General features: G+C 37.0%; 1 pseudogene; it reads left to right on the forward strand.

The window, feature by feature from the left end:
- The first annotated feature begins 9,259 nt into the window (after positions 1-9,259).
- Positions 9,260-20,601, forward strand: LOC125813089 (uncharacterized; annotated as a pseudogene).
- The last annotated feature ends 457 nt before the right edge of the window (positions 20,602-21,058 follow it).

Raw genomic sequence — 21,058 nt, forward strand, 5'->3', positions numbered from 1 at the left:
AGATTTGTGAATGGGTTTTCTTCTATTGCTTCTCCCATGACTAAGTTGACACAAAAGAAGGCTAAGTTTGAGTGGACCAACGAGTGCGAAAGGAGTTTTCAAACCTTGAAAGATAAACTTGTGTTCGGTCCTATATTGTCACTACCAGATGGGCTTGAGGGATTTGTTGTGTATTGTGATGCTTCTAGAGTTGGCTTGGGTTGTGTCCTAATGCAAAATGGTAAGGTGATAGCCTATGCTTCTAGACAACTCAAGGTGCATGAAAAGAACTATCCTACGCATGATCTTAAATTAGCCGCGGTGGTGTTTGCTTTAAAGATTTGGCGTCATTACTTGTATGGGGTACATGTTGATGTGTTCACCGATCATAAGAGCCTCCAATATGTCTTCACCCAAAAAGATCTCAACTTGAGACAAAGAAGGTGGCTAGAATTTCTTAAAGATTATGATATGAGTGTGCATTATCATCCCGGTAAACCTAATGTGGTGGCGGATGCATTGAGTAGGGTGTCTATGGGTAGCCTAACTCATGTTGATATTGGTGATAGGGAAATGGCTAGGGAGGTGCATCAGTTGGCTAGGTTGGGGGTTCGGTTGGAAGAGGTTGGTAATGGTGGTGTGGTCGTTGTTGATGGTGCTAGATCTTCCTTGGTTGATGAGGCAATAGCAAAACAAGATCTTGACTCTTCCTTGTTAGAATTGAAGGCCTTGGTGAAAGAAGGCAGGGTGGAAGTTTTCTCCCAAGGGGGAGATGGTGCCCTTAGGTACCAAGGTAGGTTGTGTGTGCCTTGTGTTGATGGTTTGAGGGAGAAAATTCTTGAGGAGGCTCATAATTCTTCCTACTCCATTCACCCCGGTTCCACCAAAATGTATAGAGATTTGAGGGATGTGTATTGGTGGGGAGGCATGAAGAAGGACATTGTCAAATTCGTCTCCGGTTGTCATAGTTGTCAATAAGTCAAGGCCGAACATCAAAGGCCGGGTGGTCTAACCCAAGACATAGAGATTCCTACTTGGAAGTGGGAAGAAATTAATATGGATTTTGTAGTTGGTTTACCCAAGATTAGAAAATGTTTTGATTCTATTTGGGTGGTGGTTGATAGGATGACAAAATCGGCTCATTTTCTACCGGTAAAGACAACATATGGGGCGGAAGATTATGCAAGATTATATATTCATGACTTGGTAAGGTTGCATGGGATTCATCTATCCATCATATCGGACCGTGGTACTAAATTTACTTCACACTTTTGGAAGTCCTTTCAAAGGGGTCTAGGTACGAGAGTTAAGTTTACTACGGCCTTTCACCCGCAAACGGATGGACAAGCCGAAAGGACTATCCAAACACTTGAGGATATGCTTAGGGCTTGTGTATTGGAGCTTAAGGGTAGTTGGGATGATCATCTTCCATTGATTGAGTTTGCCTATAACAATAGCTATCATTCTAGCATCGGTATGGCTCCTTTTGAGGCTCTCTATGGGAGGCGTTGTAGATCACCGGTTGGGTGGTTTGAGGTTGGTGAGGTGGCCTTGTTAGGACCAGATCTAGTTATGGAGGCTCTTGAGAAGGTTAGGATGATTAGAGAAAGGTTGAAGATGGCCCAAAGTCGCCAAAAGTCCTATGCCGATGTGAGGAGAAAGGCTCTTGAATTCCGAGTTGGTGATTGGGTCTATTTGAAGGTGTCACCCATGAAGGGTGTGGTTCGTTTTGGTAAGAAGGGAAAGTTGAGCCCAAGATACGTGGGTCCTTATAAGGTGATGAGGAGAATTGACAAGGTAGCTTATGAGTTGCAATTGCCTAGCGAAATGGATTTGGTTCATCCGGTATTTCATGTGTCTAGTTGAGGAAGTGTGTGGGGGATTCGAATGCCATTGTGCCTCTTGATGTTATGGGTGTTGTTGAAGATAATTTGACCTATGAAGAGGTTCCAGTCCAGATTTTAGATAGACAAGTGAAGAGGTTGAGAAACAAAGATGTGGCTTCCGTTAAAGTCCTTTGGAGAAATCAACAAGTTGAAAGCGGACATGCAAAGGCGATATCCTTATCTTTTCCACTCCACTCAAGCCTAAGGTATTGATCTAAGCCTTTTATAAAATCTCAGGTCTTAAGTTCAGCCCCCATGTAATTGCATACATTCATGTTTAAGTTGACAAGTTCATTGTGGTTTTACAACTATGTTGAGGTTTTTGAAATAAGGTGTAAGTGCATTGTTGCATCCTTATGTGGGCTGAAATTGTCATGTTTGTGTCTCTCATGTACGTTTCTTTAACATTCGGGGACGAATGTTCCCAAGGGGGAGATATTGAAACGACCCCAAAAATGCCCGAAAATGTGCTTCGAAAACACCTATAATTGTAATTTCCATATATCTCAAAATTTGTGCATGATTTCAGAAATTCGACTTCATATTCTTATTCATGGGGTCAAATTGAGTGGGAAATATGTTTAACCCGAATTTTAGAGCAACCGAATCAAAATTCGAAAATCGCAAAAAATGCGATTTGGAGGGTCAACTTTAAAGGGGTATATCTCTTAGCACACAAGGAACTGGAAGGGCCACAACCTATTAAATTAAAGCTCTTTGAGTTAGCTTTCCAACGAACTTGGTTTCACCTCATCCCGAGTTAGGATGAAGGAGTTATCACCATTTTCGTAAAACCTGTCTGTGCAGATTTGCAATTTCCAATGAGCTATTATTTTTTTTAAGCCTCATTTTTTAGGCTAAGTGTTGGGGGCATTTTTTAAAAAAAGGGGATATGTCCCATACTTAGTCATTTTTAACTTCAAAAACACTTTCTAAGCTCTCTCCAAAATTCCACCAAGATCCTCAACCAAATTCAAAGATCTCAAGCTCTAATTCCGGATTCAAGACCCAATCTCAAGCTTCAATTTTCCATTCCAATCTTCATCAAGGATTCTCCAAAGTTGAGGTATGTGGGCTTGATTGTGGAAACCTTCATTTCCACAAGTCCAACCATTTATCCTCTATTACTACTTCAAGTTTATGGGTCCTTATGGTTATTTATGAACTCTTGAAGTATGGAATTTCTACTACACACCCTATTATTGTCTATATTGCATATTATCATGAAATGGAATTATTATGTGATGTTTATAGTTTTCATGCTTCCATGATCAAATTATGAAGGTTGATTTATATATATGTATGTGTTGGTGGGTTGATTTATATGGATTTTGGAATTGGTTGGACTTAGTACTCTTGAAATACATGATTTTATTTACACGAACAGTAGCCCACCATGTGTTTGATAAAATGCCCATTTATAGAATTCTTAGGAAATGGAAGGTCCAATGTACGTCCTATGAGTCGGATGGTTATATAATTACTGAAATGATGATGAAATGGACACATGTATATGATCTTCTCTATATAAGTGTTGTGAGTCGACCAAGACTAGCTCGAGGGTTGTAGGCCCGGGTAACCGTATCGAGGGGTTGGTACCTTGGTTGCCTAGTACGGGGGGTAGTAGGCCCGTATAACCATATCGAGGGGTTTGTACCTTGGTCCCTAGCTCAGGGGGTGGTAGGCCCGGGTAACCACATTGAGGGGTTTGTACCTCTTTCGCCTCTCCAAGGGGGTGGTAGGCCTTGGAAATACTATATTGATGGTCACTCGCCACACATGTACTACGCCCCACTAAATATGATTTTTATGTAAGCATCATTATACATATCATCTCATTAATATGCTATCTATCGGGTATGATTATGCATTTTGCCTATGATGTCCTCTATTGTTGCATTGCATTGCATCTCATATACTTAGTACATTCAAACGTACTAATGCATACTCTATGCCTACATGATGTCACCATGTAGGGACCGGAGCACCGCTTGACCATCCTCCTCCGAGTGGCTAATACGATTTTCTATCGTGGTTATTGGTGAGTCCTCCATTCCGGGGACGTTGCTTATGATCTCTTGCTATGTATAAGACTTTTCTTTTTTTGTTATGTATTGACTATGAGGGTGAGCCCGGTAGTTTGTCTTGGCCCCCGCTAAGTACCCATGTTTAGAGGTGGTGTTGGACAAGTTGTGTATTATGCTTGAGCTTAACTCATCTATGGTATTTATGTATCATTCCCTTTTTTTCTCTTGCTCCCTTAGTCCCGATTTCCCCTTGATTATGCTTATCGCTTATGGTCATTTTAATTGCGTCCGCGACCAAGGATGTGTAATGATACGCTATGAGGCTTGTTTGGGGTTCCTTCGGGTTCCCCATTCGCCGGTCACGTCTAGGCCCTAGGCTTGGGTCATGACAATTGACTTCTCTATTAGTTAATGCTTAACATTTATTGCAAGTGATTTGGGATTGTGTGTGGTGGGTTATAATTACCTTCCTTATTCTTATTTCGTGATTCCCATTTAACCCTTAACCTAGTTTAGAATTGTTCAATCCTTATTTTAGGTTTTAGTTTTCTTGTTTATGCCTTTGTTTGGTGTTGTTTATCTCTTTAGGGTTCTTGTTCAATGTTTTGTAGTATGTGGTGTAATTAGTACCTTAGAAAGAGTTTTGGTTGACCCTTAGATAATTATGTTTTCTTCTTGGGAGTGTTTCATCTGGTTTAGGATCATAACTTTCCTTTAGACCTATATATGGGTTAGCCTTCGAATCCTTCACTACTTTTTATCACCGTAGGATGGAGCTAGTTGTGTTGTACCTTGGTTTGGTTTTATACTGTAAAGGAAGAGATTCTTTAGTTAGTCCTTCGTATGATGATTATTTAAAATCCCTGTAGCTGCTTGATTAGAGATACACTTTCCTTGTGTAATCGTTGTTGAGTTGGTTGGAATACTTTTGCCCCGAGGCCTTGGTCGAGGACCACATGTATTCCAAGATAGTTTATGTGCTCTAGTGGCGAGATATTTTGTATTAATATTGGTTTTGATTGTGAATGAGGTTTTTGGATTCTAGTGATGTGTCACGACCCAACCCATCGTGCCGTGCGGGCACCTACTCTAACACTATTCCCCAAACAGTTAAAAACATGCGAAAGATTAAGAAAACTACAGATAAAATTACATTCATGAGATTTTTATAAAATAAAGAGTTTTTCAACGATTTCAAGTTAAGACTTCTAAAGTAATTAACACCCCAGAGATATAGTCTAAACAGGTACAAGAGCTTCTAAGATTACAAGGTATACACGTGATAACAAATGACGCAGCTCCCACCACATGGAAGGAAAAATATAAGTTGTTGAAGATTGTCGTTGTCTTCACCTATGAAACATATTGGACCTTGTAACCAGACTATGCGAAAAAGGCATACAAAGAGTAGTAGCAGTACAAACCACACATACTAGTAGGCGTCATCAGTCAACCCAATGTCCACCGCATAATATAAGAAATCAACTAGCAGGAAACATGCAATAAGACTGTTCAGTCCTCCACCTTCATATCCTTATGCCCTTACCATTTCTGAAGGCTTTAAAATATACTAATACTCTTGAATCTAACCCCTTACTTGCTCTACTCTTGATCATAACTTTACCATTTTACCTTTTAGAGAGGTTTCAGATGTAAACACTACCAACCCGGCCAACCACTTACAACATACACTTATTTCTTCCACATCACTACTCAACCCTTGACCCCATAGTACATGCTATCAAGGCTCTCTAACATTTCCATACGAGTCCCCTTCCCAAGTATGACCCAACTACCTAACATTTGTGACACAACACCTCCCCACTTCTCCACTTTTAAGAACACACACAACCTCTCTAAAGTATACATAGTAACACTTGGAACCCTCGGTCTCCGCTTACCATATCTTATTCCGGTTTGGACCTGACCATTCACACTTCATTCAATAACGAGATATATAACAAATAAGCACAATACATTAATATAGTTATGCAAAAATATGGTTCAGTCAAAATTTCAGAGCAACATACATTTTTCCATTATCAATGACAAATAGACATGAACATATTAATCACCAATGGTTCTCTCATGGAACCCATACCCAAATTGTTAGTGTGTCAGAACATGACACCCGATCCAATATATATGTGTGTGTGTGTGTGTCAGAACGTGACACCCGGTCCAATGTTTATATCGGAACATTACACCCGATCCAATATATGTGTTGGCACATGATACGCGATCCAATGTATGTGTCGGAACGTGACACCCAATCCAGTCCGTATAACCACAATCACAATCACACCCGTAATAAAAACTACGCATTATCATCCAATCAAATAATTAGTTCATGGCATTATTCATATACATATACTCATTGCATTAGATTCGATTTACGTTCCTCGTTTCACATACATGTACACAAAACCTAGAACCAACAACAAGCATACACAAACACAAAACTAGAAGTCGAACATCCTCTAAACCTATTCTACGGGACAAGGCTTTCTTCTATTATTTTCATCTTATTCAACAACTAATAGTATATAACAAATCATCCCCATTTTCCATACTCGTAGGTCTATTCATGAATTCTACCATTAATTAACAATACACTACGCGGTGAACACGAATTTAAGACTACTCAATTTAATAAACCTAGCCTACATGGGCGCCAAGAAGCTGCATGGGATTATGGCTCTAAACCTGGTTCCCGGACTTCAAGACGGTGGATTTGACTAGAAATCCACAAGTTATCGACATTTTTACGCTAAAAATCTCTTCCTGCTTCTTTCCCCAGCCTAGAGCAGTCTTTTAAGGGCTTTGGGGTAATCCTTGCCTATTTTTTGTGTTTTGGGAAAAATGAGAAAATAAGACTTTGCGTTATTGAATTTTTGTCCCCGTCCATCCCGCTCTAGCGCTCCTTGTCACGCTGGAGTGCCGCCGCCCTCGCGACACTTATCCCACTCTAGCGGAAAGAGGGGCCCAGTTCTCTAGACATTTTTCCTTCCCTAAATAACGACGGTTTGGGTCGTTACAATAGATACCAATTTACCCCTTGTTCATCCCCGAACGACTAGCAAAGAGATAATACGAGTCCTTCTTGGAGTATTTCTAAACTAATGAAACGACCCTTTTACGGAACCACAAAGGACTATGTTTTTCCAAAGTTTTAAACATGGAAGGGATTCTTACTCAAGGGACCAATTAAGGAACGAAACAACAAACAGAGACGCATCCAAATGCATAGCCTTCCTCGCCAGAGCAGTAGGGTTCCCGCTGAAGCGGGATCGCTGTGGCATGGATACTCCCGTTGTAGCGGGAGATCAGAAATAGTTTAACGGGGAATGAGGAATGGTTTCCCCATTTCCTCCTTCTCTAACTCAAAATTTCCCAAAGTATCTCTCAACCTCTTCACTCTGAACATCGAAATCAAGGTAATGCTCTTGCTCTTTACTCTCTTTACTTCGTTACTTACTTAACTACGATTGCATGATGATAAACGACTGATTAGGAAGGCCTTAGGGTAGTTTATTTTTGAATTGAAAATAAGTTACTTGATTTGCTAGAAAAACGTAGCATGGACATTTCCCCTACGTTCACAACGTTCTAAGCGTAAAGATTTCATGGAAATCCAGTCGAAATGGTTCCAAAAGAGGTGGGGGGAAGTTGAATAGTTTCTTGATGTAAAACTCGGATTTGGACATCATTTAGGGATTATTTTGCTAGAATAATTGCATAATTAGGTACTAGGGTACTTTATAGACTCTGATCTGCTGAAATTTTGTTTAAAATGAGGTTTTTGGGAGAAGGGGCGCCATGATCGCACTTGAAGTTTGTCCAAATAAAGGCCACTCTGGCGGTCTCCTTCTCATTATGGCGGCCTCATTCATCCTGTTGTTGAGGGATCCTAGCCACTCTGGCGGGATTTGGTGGGACAGTGGCTTCTCTTCAAATAGAAATTTTTATTTTCCTTAGCCAGATATTCACTCATTCCAGGAATCCTTACGTGTACCATTCATAAAATTTGTAGGTTGGTCTACTATAGCTGATATTAACAAAGAAAATCTACCTTTCGTTTGGTTTCTCGATGCTACAAGTTGGGAGAGGCACCATGACCACCGAAACACTAAGTTCTTGTGCGAGAGAGGTTTCCACTTGTTGGACTTGAGGAGAAAACCCCTGCCTTTTATGCCCGACTGATGGAGTTCGGATGGAGTCTGCTTACAGAGGACGCCCCTACTGCGCGTTGCAGTTGGGTAAGGGAGCCCTATGCCATACTTTCTACTATTCGCTGGGATGATCCTCACCTTGCTATTTGCATCCGAGAAGTTGACATCCCCTAAGGGCATCTCCAGCACTAACTGGTCACCAGATGCTAAGAGGTGGCTACACTTGGTTTCTAGGAGGATTGGGTAACCGCATCGACGTGCCTTTCCCAGGGCATTGGTGGTGGCTTGTGCTATACAGGGAATTGGACTGAATGTGGGTGTACATATCATTTTTGAGTGGAAGGTGTTCTACCAGGGCAACAAGAAGGTGTTCTTCATTCCTGGACTGGTGACACCGATGTGCAAGCGGGCGGGGGTGCCACTCTTGGACACCGATGAGGTACTTCCCAATGATCCCCTTTTTCACCCTCTTTTGATTAGGCAGGCTTCCACCTCCGAGAGTAAGAGGAGGAAGACGGATAGGGCTGGTAGTAGGCAAGGGGCTGTCGAGGCGGATAATGAAAGAGGGGAAGATGACGAGGCCGACAGTACTCTCCCTACCCAGTCCCAGCCCTCACTATCCGGTGTCGATGTGGAGAAAGACCTGGCGGCCGGCCGGAGGAGATTGAGAGGTTTTTATCCTAGTGCCTCAACTCCAATTCCACCCTCCACTGCCCTCGAGTATGAGAAGCTCTGCCGCCAGCTGCGATTTGAGAGGAAGAAGAGTCTAGAGAGGGATCGTCTTGTGGGCCGGATATGGAAGACCATAAAAATCATTTTCTCTTGTGTCACCCCAGAGGGAGATTCCTAGGCTCGAGCCAGAGGACTTTCTGGAGTTCCCCTGGTTGAGTGAGCCGTGGGTTGGCAAGACGGCCCCAGAGGACCTAGAGTCCGGTAGCGACACTTCGCATTCCCAGGGATCCTGATTTGGTTTTTCCCCTCTTGGGCATGTACTGAACAATGTTTCTATTTCTCTTTCGTTTTTCTTTAAATTTTTTGTAAGCACATTGATACTGGTTTTTTCTATTTTCATAGCCAATAATTAAATGATAGGTGGCATAACTTACTGTTCTATTATTTAGTATTGATCGAATTCCGGGGATTAACCTCTGTACGATTCGGGGTCCATATGTGTGACTAGGGAAAAACGGGGGAAATGGGGCTCAGATTCTGTCTCACCCTGTCCTGCTCTGGAGGGAGAAATCCCGCTCTGACGGTCTCGCCTTGGCAGGTATAATTCCGCCCCAGCAGCTCCGACGGGAACAGTACCCAGGTTAACGATTTTCTGGGGTCATCCCGTTTCTAAAGTTTTCATTGATTCCCAGGCTATAACTAAGCATTTAGGATAATCCTCTTAGCTAGGATAGTCATTGCCTACCCCAAGTCAATCCAACGGTACAGACTCCAGAATTTCTTTCCCATTAATCCAACATCACAAACACGCACGTCCCCAGTACATTCCCCTACACTCACACGATTATAGCCAATCGCAACACACATCCATATTTTTTCATACGAATAACATCGTAATTTATCTAGAATCTTGCACCTACCCCAGTCTGACAATAGGTTCACTAAACTCTGGTAACTACGACTCGCACAGTTTCGAACATTTAGGTTAGCACATTGCAAACATCGAAATCCTAACAAGCACACTGTGCACATAATCATATCATAGCATCCAAGTACATGTACCTTTCCCACCAACAGTTATTTCTGAAAACAATATGCACATATTCACAGTTTCAATCTACAACTCACAAGAAGTCAAAATTATTAATCAACTCGCTCCATGGATGACCATTACTGATCATACATGCTTTTATACAACCTCTAAGGCCAGATACCAATTAGAACCTTCTCAGTTCCAATTTACCTTGCTTGTATCCCTTCAGCCGTGACCACAGCGTCCAGTTCACTTTGTTGAGATACCAATTGCACTCAACTCATACCACAAGTGACACTCGCACGAAAAGAGAGAAGAAATGGAACGACTTCCTAGAATGCTTCATAGCTTCCTGAAGATTAGATGTGGACGTCAACATACCAATCCGCAGGACTCTATTCCAACTTTGCTCTTGTACTGGGAGAGCGGTAACTTGGACTCTAATACCAATATGTCACGACCCAATCCACCGAGACGTGCGGGCACCTACTCTAACACCTAAGTAGGAGAACCCTCAATTCCCCAAATAGTTAAAGACATGCAGAAGATTAAGAAAACTGCAGATAAAATTATATTCATGAGATTTTTATAAAATAAAGAGTTTTTTCAACGATTTCAAGTTAAGACTTGTAAGGTAATTAACACCCCAAGTATCTAGTCTAAACAGGTACAAGAGCTTCTAAGATTACAAGGTATACATGATAAAAAATTACGCAACTCCCACCATATGGAAGGAAAAATAGAAGTTGTTGGAGATTGTCTTCGTCTTCAATATGAAACATCACAGACCTTGCAACTAGACTATGCCAAAAAGGCATACCAAGAATAATATAAGTACAAACCACACGTACTCGTAGGCATCATCGATCAACCCGATGTCCACCACATGATATAAGAAATCGGCTAGTAGGAAACATGTAATAAGACCATTCATTCCTCTACCTTCATATCCTTCTGCCCTTACCATTCCCGGAAGCTTTAAAATATACTAATACTCTTGACTCTAACCCCTTACTCGCTCCACTCGTGATCATAACTTAATCATTCTACCTCTTAGAGAGGTTTCGGATGTAACCACTACAATCCCGGCCAATCATTCACAACATACCCTTATTTCTTCCACATCACTACTCAACCCTTAACCACATAGAACATCCTATCAAGGCTCGCTAACCTTTCCATACGAATCCCTTCCCAGGTATGACCCAGCTACCTAACATTTGTGACACAACACCTCCCCACTTCTCCACTTTTAAGAGCACAGACAACCTCTCTAAAGTATACACAGTAACACTTGGAACCCTCGGTCTTCGCTTACCATATCTTATTCCGGTTTGAGCCTGACCATTCATAGTTCATTCAATAATGAGATATATAACAAATAAACACAACACATTAATATAGTTATATAGAAATACGGTTCAGTCATCATTTCAGAGCAACTTACAGTCTTCCATTATCAATGACAAATAAACATGAACATAGTAATCACCAATTGTTCTCTTATGGAACCCATACCCAAACTATTAGTGTGTCAGAACGTGACATCTGATCCAATATATATATGTGTTAGAATGTGACACTTATTCCAATGTATGTGTCAAAATGTTTAACCCGATCAAATATATGTGTTGGAACGTGACACCCGATCCAATATATGTGTTGGAACGTGACACGCGATCCAATATATGTGTTGGAATGTGACACCCGATCCAGTCAGTAGAACCACAAACACAATCACACCCATAATAAACACTACTCATCATCATCCAATAAAATAATAAGTTCATGGCATGTGATTATTCATATATATACACTCATTGCATTATATTCGATTTACGTTCCTCGTTTCTCATACATGTACACAAAACCTGGAACCAACAACAAGCATACACAAACATAAAACTAGAAGTCGAACATCCTCTAAACCTATTTCATAGTACAAGGATTCCTTCTATGATTTTCATCGTATTTAACAACTGATAGAATATAACCAATAATCCCCGTTTTCCGCTCCCATAGTCCTACACATGAATTCTACCGTTAATTAACAATATACCACATGGTGAACACGGATATAAGACTACTCAATTTAATAAACCTAGTCTACTTGGGCCAAGTAGTTGCACAGGATTATGGATCCAATCCTAGTTTCTAGACCTCGAGACGGTGGATTTGACCAAAAATCTGCAAGCTATCGACATTCTTACGCTAGAAATCTCTTCCTCCTTCTTTTCCAAGCCTACAACAGTTTTTTTAGGGTTTTTGGGGTAATCCTCACCTATTTTTGGTGTTTTGGGAAAAGGAAGAAAATAAGACTTCGCGTTATTTAAGTTTTGTCCCCGTCCGTCCCGCTCTGGCGCTCATTATCTCGCTGGAGCGTCACAACCCTCGCGACATTTATCCCACTCTAAAGGGAGGAGGGGACCAGTTCTCCTGATGTTTTTCCTTCCCTAAATAACGACAGTTGGGGTTGTTACATGATGGCATGCATTGCATTTGTTTTTCATGCTTGCATGATGTGTAGTACGACCCCGATAATGCATTGGTTCTCAGCATACTTTTAAGAAAGGAGGGTATTTCCTCGATTACTTTTAAAATTAATCTTTTTATGGGAGCATTACTACCTTTACTATCTTATAAGTTGACTTAGGACATAGAGGCATTATAAATGCGCTCACATTTTACTTGACCAGTCAAAGAGTACTGACGCTTTCCATACTATTTTGATTCCACTTTTACCTCATGTCACAGTGACATAGCGGATAAGACCTGCATAGGGACTAAGCAGGTGTACATGGATATTCCTTAGACCCCCTAGATTCCTCTGTCTGTGAGACCCATCGAATAGAAAGAGGGAGGTATATGGGCCCTAGCTCACTAGACTAGATTCAGGGGTATGTATATATACATTGGAACAAAAAACCTGGCACTATTCGCACTAGTGAGTTTCATTGAATCACTCAAATTCATCACGCATTGACTATTACCAGTATAATTGGTTGTTATTTGTACATGTTGGTCATATGGGGGCCATACATGGTTAGTTTGTTGTTGTGTACCTTCCGGACACATGGGACCTGGTAAGATTATTTTTCGATTGCTTCTTCACTTGCGTCAGTAAGAAGGGTGGTCCTTTTTATGAATGTAGATATTGCCCTTGGCCCCCTCCCTCTCCCCAATTGACATTCTTATGTTTGGTTGGTTTGGAATAGGCGTTTTGGCTTCAGCATGTTATTTGTGTTTATTTCTATGAGTACGCGTATGGCTAGCTATGTCTCTTAGTAGTGCCTTGTCATGAATAGGGGTATGGGCTAGCATATCCAGGTTCATCCCTTAATTCCTTTATCTTTTTCCTTTACTCTATGTTCCTTGTTTTAGTTGTTTCTTATTATGATATTCTTGTGTTTAGTTATTTGTGATATATGCTCCTTTAGTTTCTTACATGTTGCTTATGCTTACTTTATGTTTGGAGCTCAATCAGCCTATTGCTACTGAGTGCCTCTTGTTGGTACTCATGCTACACTTCTGCACCCTATAGATCATAGTGCGAGTTTTCACTACTGATTTGGATCCCATTCGGAGCAGCTCTTGGATTCACACACTTAGGAGTGTTCCTGTCGTTCAGTGTTGCCTCTCCCTTCCTCTTTCTTGGGCTAGGACTAGACATTATTTTGTCTCTGTAGACAGTTCTATATTTTTGTATTTTTATTGTACTCGTGATTTTAATAGTTGCTCAAATATCGTCTGACCCTGGGTCATGGGTTAGTTTTCTGTATTGTTTGATTCTCCCTCTTTATTTTGTTCTTATTATTATATTTTATATTCTTCAATTCTTTCCTTCTGCACAATAGCCTATTTACTTCTAGTTCCACGCTATGAGTTCAACTTACCTACTAATGGGATATAGTAGGTGCCATCATGACTTGGGTTTTTGAGTCGTGACAATTAAACAACTCTCTGCTAATGTGGATGGTGTTCTTTTGGGATCAATCACAAATATAATAAGTAACCCGATGATTCATAAATTATGGGAAAATGACATTTTTAGTGCACGTGTTATTGCCAAATTTCACTTTTAATCCCTCGGATATTTGACTATTCACATTTAACCTTGAATTAACCAAATTATGAGATTTTGATCTAATTACTAAAAGACATTAACTTTGTTAACAGATCACAAACATTAATTTTCCATCAATGTTTCTTCTGACTTTCCTAAAAGTTACACTCACATTTGTATGTCATAGTAGAGTTGTGTTGCTCTTTTAATAGTAATTTAAAGAGGCATCCTGAAGGAGTATAAGAACATACATTTTATTTTAGCCAATGTTATATGTAAGCAGGAAAAAAAAGGGAATACTCAACTCAATACCTTCGGGAAGAAATTGTCCAAATAATAATTTTCTTAGAATGTAATAGGAAGCCTTAGAAGTAAATGAATTCTTTATTTCAAAGCGAATGGAATAGCTTACAAGTTGATATATGTGTGTAAATTAATAAAATATACTTTCTCAATAACATTCAGTATATTCACTAATTCTAGATTTAATAAGTTGTAACTTCATTATAAATTCTAAGCTAAATTTGTAATGATATGTAGCCTAATTGTGGTAATTCACCTACCTAGTATCATATATATATATTATAGACACATGCGCCCGTGTTAGCACGGGCTCAATATGTATTTTTTTTTGTTTTAATTTATGTGACATAAATAAAATTCGGAGAATTTATTAAATTTTTATTTTGAGATATTTTAAGTTATTAATTATTATAATTTATAATATTTTTTACATAATTTCTCTCATGTCTTCAAAACTTGTAACTTGTAATTTCTCTCATGTTTCTCTCATATGTCTTCAAAACGAAAATAACTACATACATACATGATGAAATGAAAAAAAACTATGAAACTTTAATCTTATATATACTTAAAGGTATAAAAATAATTGAATTAAGGAGAATCATATGGGAAAAAATATTTAATGATAACGAATCAGAAGATATATTAAACCAACAATGGTATGAAATAGACCTACATGATTTAGACCTCGAAAGAATAGAATGGTATGATTTAGAAACAAATTCAGATTAAAATGAACTACGAATATTTACAATATTGGACAGAAGTAGTGGAAAATATAAAATTAATAGAACAATTAATGGAAAATAATTTATACATGTATGTAAGAATCCAAGATATGTTATATCTAGAATATATCATAAATAATATTAAAGAGATATCAAGATTAAGACCTTGAAAAAAGAATATTATAATAAAAGTAATAAAAAGATTTCATTATAATATTCTTTTGCTAAGTGTTTTAATCTTGATATCTCTTTAATATTATTTATGATATATTCTAGATATAACATATCTTGGGTTCTTAGGTACATATATAAATTATTTTTCATTAATTGTTCTAATAGTTTTATATTTTCCATAGCTTCTGTCCAATATTGTAAATATTTGTAGTTCATTTTAATCTGAATTTATTTCTAAATCATACCATTCTATTCTTTCGAGGTCTAAATCACGTAGATCTATTTCATACCATTGTTGGTTTAATATATTTTCTGATTCCTTATCATTAAATATTTTTTCCCATATGATTCTTCTTAATTCTATTATCTCTATACCGTTGTATATATAAGATTAAAGTTTCATAGTTTTTTATTATTTCATCATGCATGTATGTAGTCAAGTTCTTTATCATGTAGGTTTTTATTTTAAATTATTCTTTCCTATCATATTCATAATTGATTAAATTCATATTAGATCATTATGAACTAGATTATATGTTTATCATGTTCTTTTGTCACTACTAGCATCATACTTTAGCGGATACTTCCTTCTTATCAGCGCCTCAACTTTGTTTACTCCCCTAAACGGCTTTCCTTGCCTACCGGTTTCAACATTAGGATGGCATAGTATAAAAGTTTTCTCTCTGTTTCCAATGTGCTAATAAACTAGAAATCATGATTAAAATAATTCTAATACATAATAACTAACATAAATTTATTCAATTATATATATGATATTCAGGAATATATTCTGAACACCTAATTTTTTACCAAAACATAAAAATTTTACACCCAATTTTAATACTTAAATATTATTATTTCAGTAGGGTTATATTTAAAATAAACTGAAAATCACAACAAATTATAAGCTCACTTTATGTTTAAAGTTTAATAAAGAAAGCTTTTGAATTTAACGTATTTTGTTTTAATCTTTCAAATTTTATCTAGTCTAAAAAATAATAATAGTCGTATATATCATGGAAAAGTAGAAAAAAAAAATAATAATAAAAGATAAAAAGAAGAGTCCTAAAAGTTTCAAATTACCTTACCTTTATCCTAATTACCCCCAACTTCCTTAACTTATTTACTAAAAATCCTCCTCCCATTTAGTTTATTTTATTTTTTTATTTTATTTTTTTTTCTATTTTTTTTTTCTTTTCTTCCCCTCTTGCACGATCTTTTCTCTTTTTATTTTATTTTTTTACACGTTTTTTTTTTTCTTTTCTTTCTTTTTCTGTTCGTTCTTTCTTTATTTTTATTTTTTTTATTATTTGTTTGTTAATATTTTTCTTCCTTTATCTCAATCCTAAAATTCTCAACTAAATTTTAAATTAAATCTTAATCCCACTCCATCACGTTCCTTTTAATTAGCACCAGACTCACACCCCAAACTATTATAAAAACATACGCTCAGTAAAGAAAAAAGAATACACATACACACAGAAACAGAGAGAGAAAAAAAAAAGATAACAAAAAGTGAGTCTTATTTTGAAAATTAAGTCAGCGTTCAAGGTTTCGCTCAAGGTTTCGGATTCGTGGCTCTTTAAAGTTAATATTAGCTATTAACTTTGGAAATCAGTAGATCGTAGCAGTTGTTTTTTTGTGGTATTAATTTTCGCAGCGAGGTAACTCTAAATTCTCGCATAATGTAGTTGGAATGCTCGTACGAAATTTGATTCCAATAATATGAAGTTTTCTGAGTCGCATGTTATTATTATCTACCATTATTTGTGATGAAAATGCTTAGAAAAATGTAACCGTTTACGTTTCTTGCTTTAGAATAATATAAAAATAAAAATAAAAATAAAAGATGTATCATACATTTTTTTTAATTATTATTTTATGCTCTTTAGATGTAATTAATATTGAAATTGGTTTCGTGATATTTAATTTTGAATAGCTAATGTTTCTTGGACCTTAGTTTTCACTTAAGAATTTTTATTTTATTTTTTGTTGAAATTATTTGTAGACTTGTTAGATTAGGATATAAATTAGTGCTTTAGAAAACCTATGAGGAATGTGTTTTAGTCTGCTTTTTTTTTAATATATTATTTTTGATAAAAAATAATTTGTCTTTATAATAAGTGTTAAGATGATTATCGTTTTAATTCGAATTATAATTAAGAGGATATATGAATATTATTTAGAGATTTATGGTAAAAAAATAATGAATAATTAGGAAAACTAAATTAAATAAATAAATAAAAAAGGCGAGAAAGCATAAAAAAAAAAAACAAACGTGAATATAAAAGAATAATAATAAAAAAATGATAAAGAAAGAAGAGAAAATAAGAAGTAAAGAAACAAAAAAAAGAAGAAGAAACAGAATGTCAAACAAAAAAAAAATCGTGAAAAAAAAAATAAAAAAAAATAAGAAGAGACAGAATGAAAAAATAATAATAATAAAAATATAAATTAATGAAGAAAAGTAAGGAAAAACGTGCAAAAGAAAACAAAAAAAAAAAGAAAAAAAAATCAAAAAAAAAAAGAAAAATCTTCCTAAAAATAAGTCCTAATCTATTTAGAATTTCTTGCTAAAACTAATTCCAAATCACATAAAATTTTATTTCTATTCTAAATCTAACTAAAAATACAATCCTATACAAATTCTAATTTCTAGTAATTAGATACCTACATATTTTCTATCCATAAATAAAAAATACAAATACATGAAAAAAAAAAAAAAGGAGAAGAAAAGAAATTACAAGACAAATCAAGATTTGTAAATATCCATCTATTAACTTTACTTTATTATGTTTGAATAAATTTATGTGATATACATTCTTTTTAATTAACGAAAATATATTAATATAATATAAATAGGTTTAAAATAAACCAAATAATGAGGTAAATAACTTTTATTATTAAGTTAATAATACAATATCCGACAATTAATTTAAGTCATATATAGTCAATGAAGCGACCGTGCTAGAACCACGGGACTCGAGGGGTGCCTAATACCTTCCCCTTGGTCAACAGAATTCCTTACCCGATCTTTGTTCTCGCAGACCAATAAAAATAAAGAGTCAAATTTCATTTTGATTAGGGGTTTAAATAATAAGGTGACTTGGAATACCAAAACTCAATTCCAAGTGGCGACTCTGAATAATAAAATAATCCCTTTTCAAAAATGTCACTTTAATTGGAGAAACTCTTTTTCTTTCAAAACATACATAAATTAAATATTGAGGGAAAAAAAGGGGTGTGACAGATGGCGACTCTGCCGGGGAATAACCAAAATTCGAGCTTATAATATTGACTTATATATGACTATTTACTTAATTATTTATGTTTTGGATATTGTATTTGTTGGCTGAATGTGCTAATTGTTTACTTTTTTACTATTTTAATATTATTTGCATTGCATTATAACTGTCTTCTCTCGCGCACCCCTCTGAGTCTTCTATAATACAATTATGGGAATTGCGACTGCGCACCCCACTTCTGTTAAGATAGTCAGTGGATCTTCGGTCCATGGTGAAGGATATTTAGTCATACATGTTTAGGATAGGGAGCACCCATGCACAAAGCCGGAAAGCGCTGCTACCGGTACGTTGCTACTCCCTAACTCGAGTTGTCCGCTCGTTTTACAGCCAGTCTAGATACCTTGCTCCACAAGTTCAACCTTAGTAGAACTGAAACCTCCATACATGATATCCTTACTAGGTTCCGCTTTATCTGCATCATGTGTATTTAACTTAGCAAGACTCGGCATGGGGGCCGGGTCTGTCTAAGACAGGTACCTGTTCTTGAGACTATCATGTACATTTTTGTGCTACTTGTTGCATCATGTGGAAGACTATAACAAATGTTGACCGGCTTTAAATAATTGACTAAAAGAAGAAACGTCTATTTTTACCCACTTTCAACAAATAATTCAAGATAAACAAAGTGAAAATAATATATATATATATATATATATATAACCCTCAATTGTATTCTCGCTTTTATCAAAACATCAAGTTTTTACAAAAAATAAAAATAAAAATAAAAAAATAAATATATAAATAAAAAAGGTTATAGTAAAAAAAAAAAAAATAATGCAATAAAATAAATTATTATATATATGTATGTCTTTAAATTTGTTTCAAATAGGGCATATCCACCTTTTTTTATTTCTTTTTCTTTCTGTTCTTCATGATTCACTTGTCAAAATTATCTCTTTATCCGGTCATTTTCTCTTAAAACAACCTAGGCTTCCCTTAAGGAAGGTCAACAAAAGTCGTTTTCGAAAGAATGACCACTTTAGGCATTCTGAGTCATTTTTCATATATTTTTTATTATTTTTACTACTTCAACAAATGATTTCGAATTATCAAAATTTCATAAGTTAAATTTGGTTTTAAATCGCGAGTTTCTTTTCCTAACCAGGTAACCATGAAATCTATGAGATGTGATAAAAGACCAAGGGATGAAGCAGTCGAAATGGTTAATGATCCCCCAAAGTTCATGATCACGGATAAAACCCCACCACTACTCATGGCTTGGTGGAACGATATGCATGAGTTTAGGCGAACTGAGATATTCAAACATCTTGGTTTCCTCATAGATATCATGAGATTTAGTCCTGACAGAGATTTGATCGAGGCTTTGATCCCTTTTTGGGATTATACAAGCAATGTGTTTCGCTTTAGCGATTTTGAGTTGACGCCTACATTGGAGGAGTTGGGTGGTTTCACAGGGTTAGGCAAGGATCTCCGAAGCAAACACTCATAGCCCCAAGAAACGTCAGCGGGAACAAATTTTTAGAACAAATGCACATCATCTATCCTCATAAGGAGTGTTTCGATAATGGGTTGGTTTCCTTGGAATTTCTATACTCAAGATATGGAAAGAAAGAAGGATTTTCAGACTACGGGAAACAACTTAAAAATGGGCAACACCTCCCTACTTGGGAAAAAACATAGACAAGAAGCATTCATGGTGGCCTTTTTGGGAATCATGGTTTTTCCAAGAAGGGATAAAAAAATCAGTATTCGTCTATCGGGAATAGTCGTTGTTATGATGAAGAAAAAGAAATCCACTATCTTGTCAATGATGTTGGCTGACATTTATCGTGCTTTGAACAAATGTAGAGAAGGGGAAGACTTTTTGAAGGTTGCAACATTCTATTGCAAATGTGGTTTTTGGAGCACCTGTATCGCCATCGTTTTGCGACAGATTTCAAATCTGAATGGACGAATTATATTTTGAGCCACCCAGACAGGATGAAGGAATTAGTAGACAAATTGCCAAAAGGTGTCAAAGCGTGGAGACATTATCTTCTTAAATTAACTGCATCTGATATTACATGGAACTATCATTGGTTCTCTGCAAGTGAGGTAATTGTTATGTCTTCCTATCGTCCATTCTTTGTTCTGACGGGCCTTCGAGGATTCCAACCATACATACCCCTTCGGGTGCTACGCCAACTAGGACAAAAACAAATCTTACCTAGGGCCGAGGATACACAGAGTTTCGTATGGGAGGTGTCGTCTGAAGATCGAGATCGAGAATCAGAAAGCTCAAAAGAATTGGGGTGGTAGTCGAACTTTAGCTCGAAAGCTATGGTAGACGATCGTGTTGAAGGAGAAGTAGACCCCTCATACCTCCATTGGTTCTTTGATCAAGCCCCCCTCAAAGTAATGCCCGAAGGATCAGCGCGAGAACTCAGAGATCGAGAAGAGGAAATTGAAGTCAGAATCAAGCAAGCTCGGCTCGAGGTGGAAAGAAATTACAGGTCTACTCTGGATATCCTAAGTAATGATCTAAAGAATGCTAGAGAAGAGTTGGCTCAACGTGATGCAATATTCAAAGAAAGAGTTAGGTTGATTCAGAAAAGGGCTGAAAAAGAACATCAATCCACCATTCGAACCTTACATGAGGATTTGGGCATTGTCACAGGCGCTATGGAGCAACAAGAGGAGGAGTATAAAAAAGAAAAGACCCTTTAATGCACACACAGGCTAGACTACAAAATCAGTTAAAAGCTTCGATGGGACG

The sequence above is a fragment of the Solanum verrucosum genome, unplaced genomic scaffold, assembly GCF_900185275.1.
Source record: "Solanum verrucosum unplaced genomic scaffold, falcon-dt-bn FXZP01000256.1, whole genome shotgun sequence".
Taxonomy (NCBI): domain Eukaryota; kingdom Viridiplantae; phylum Streptophyta; class Magnoliopsida; order Solanales; family Solanaceae; genus Solanum; species Solanum verrucosum.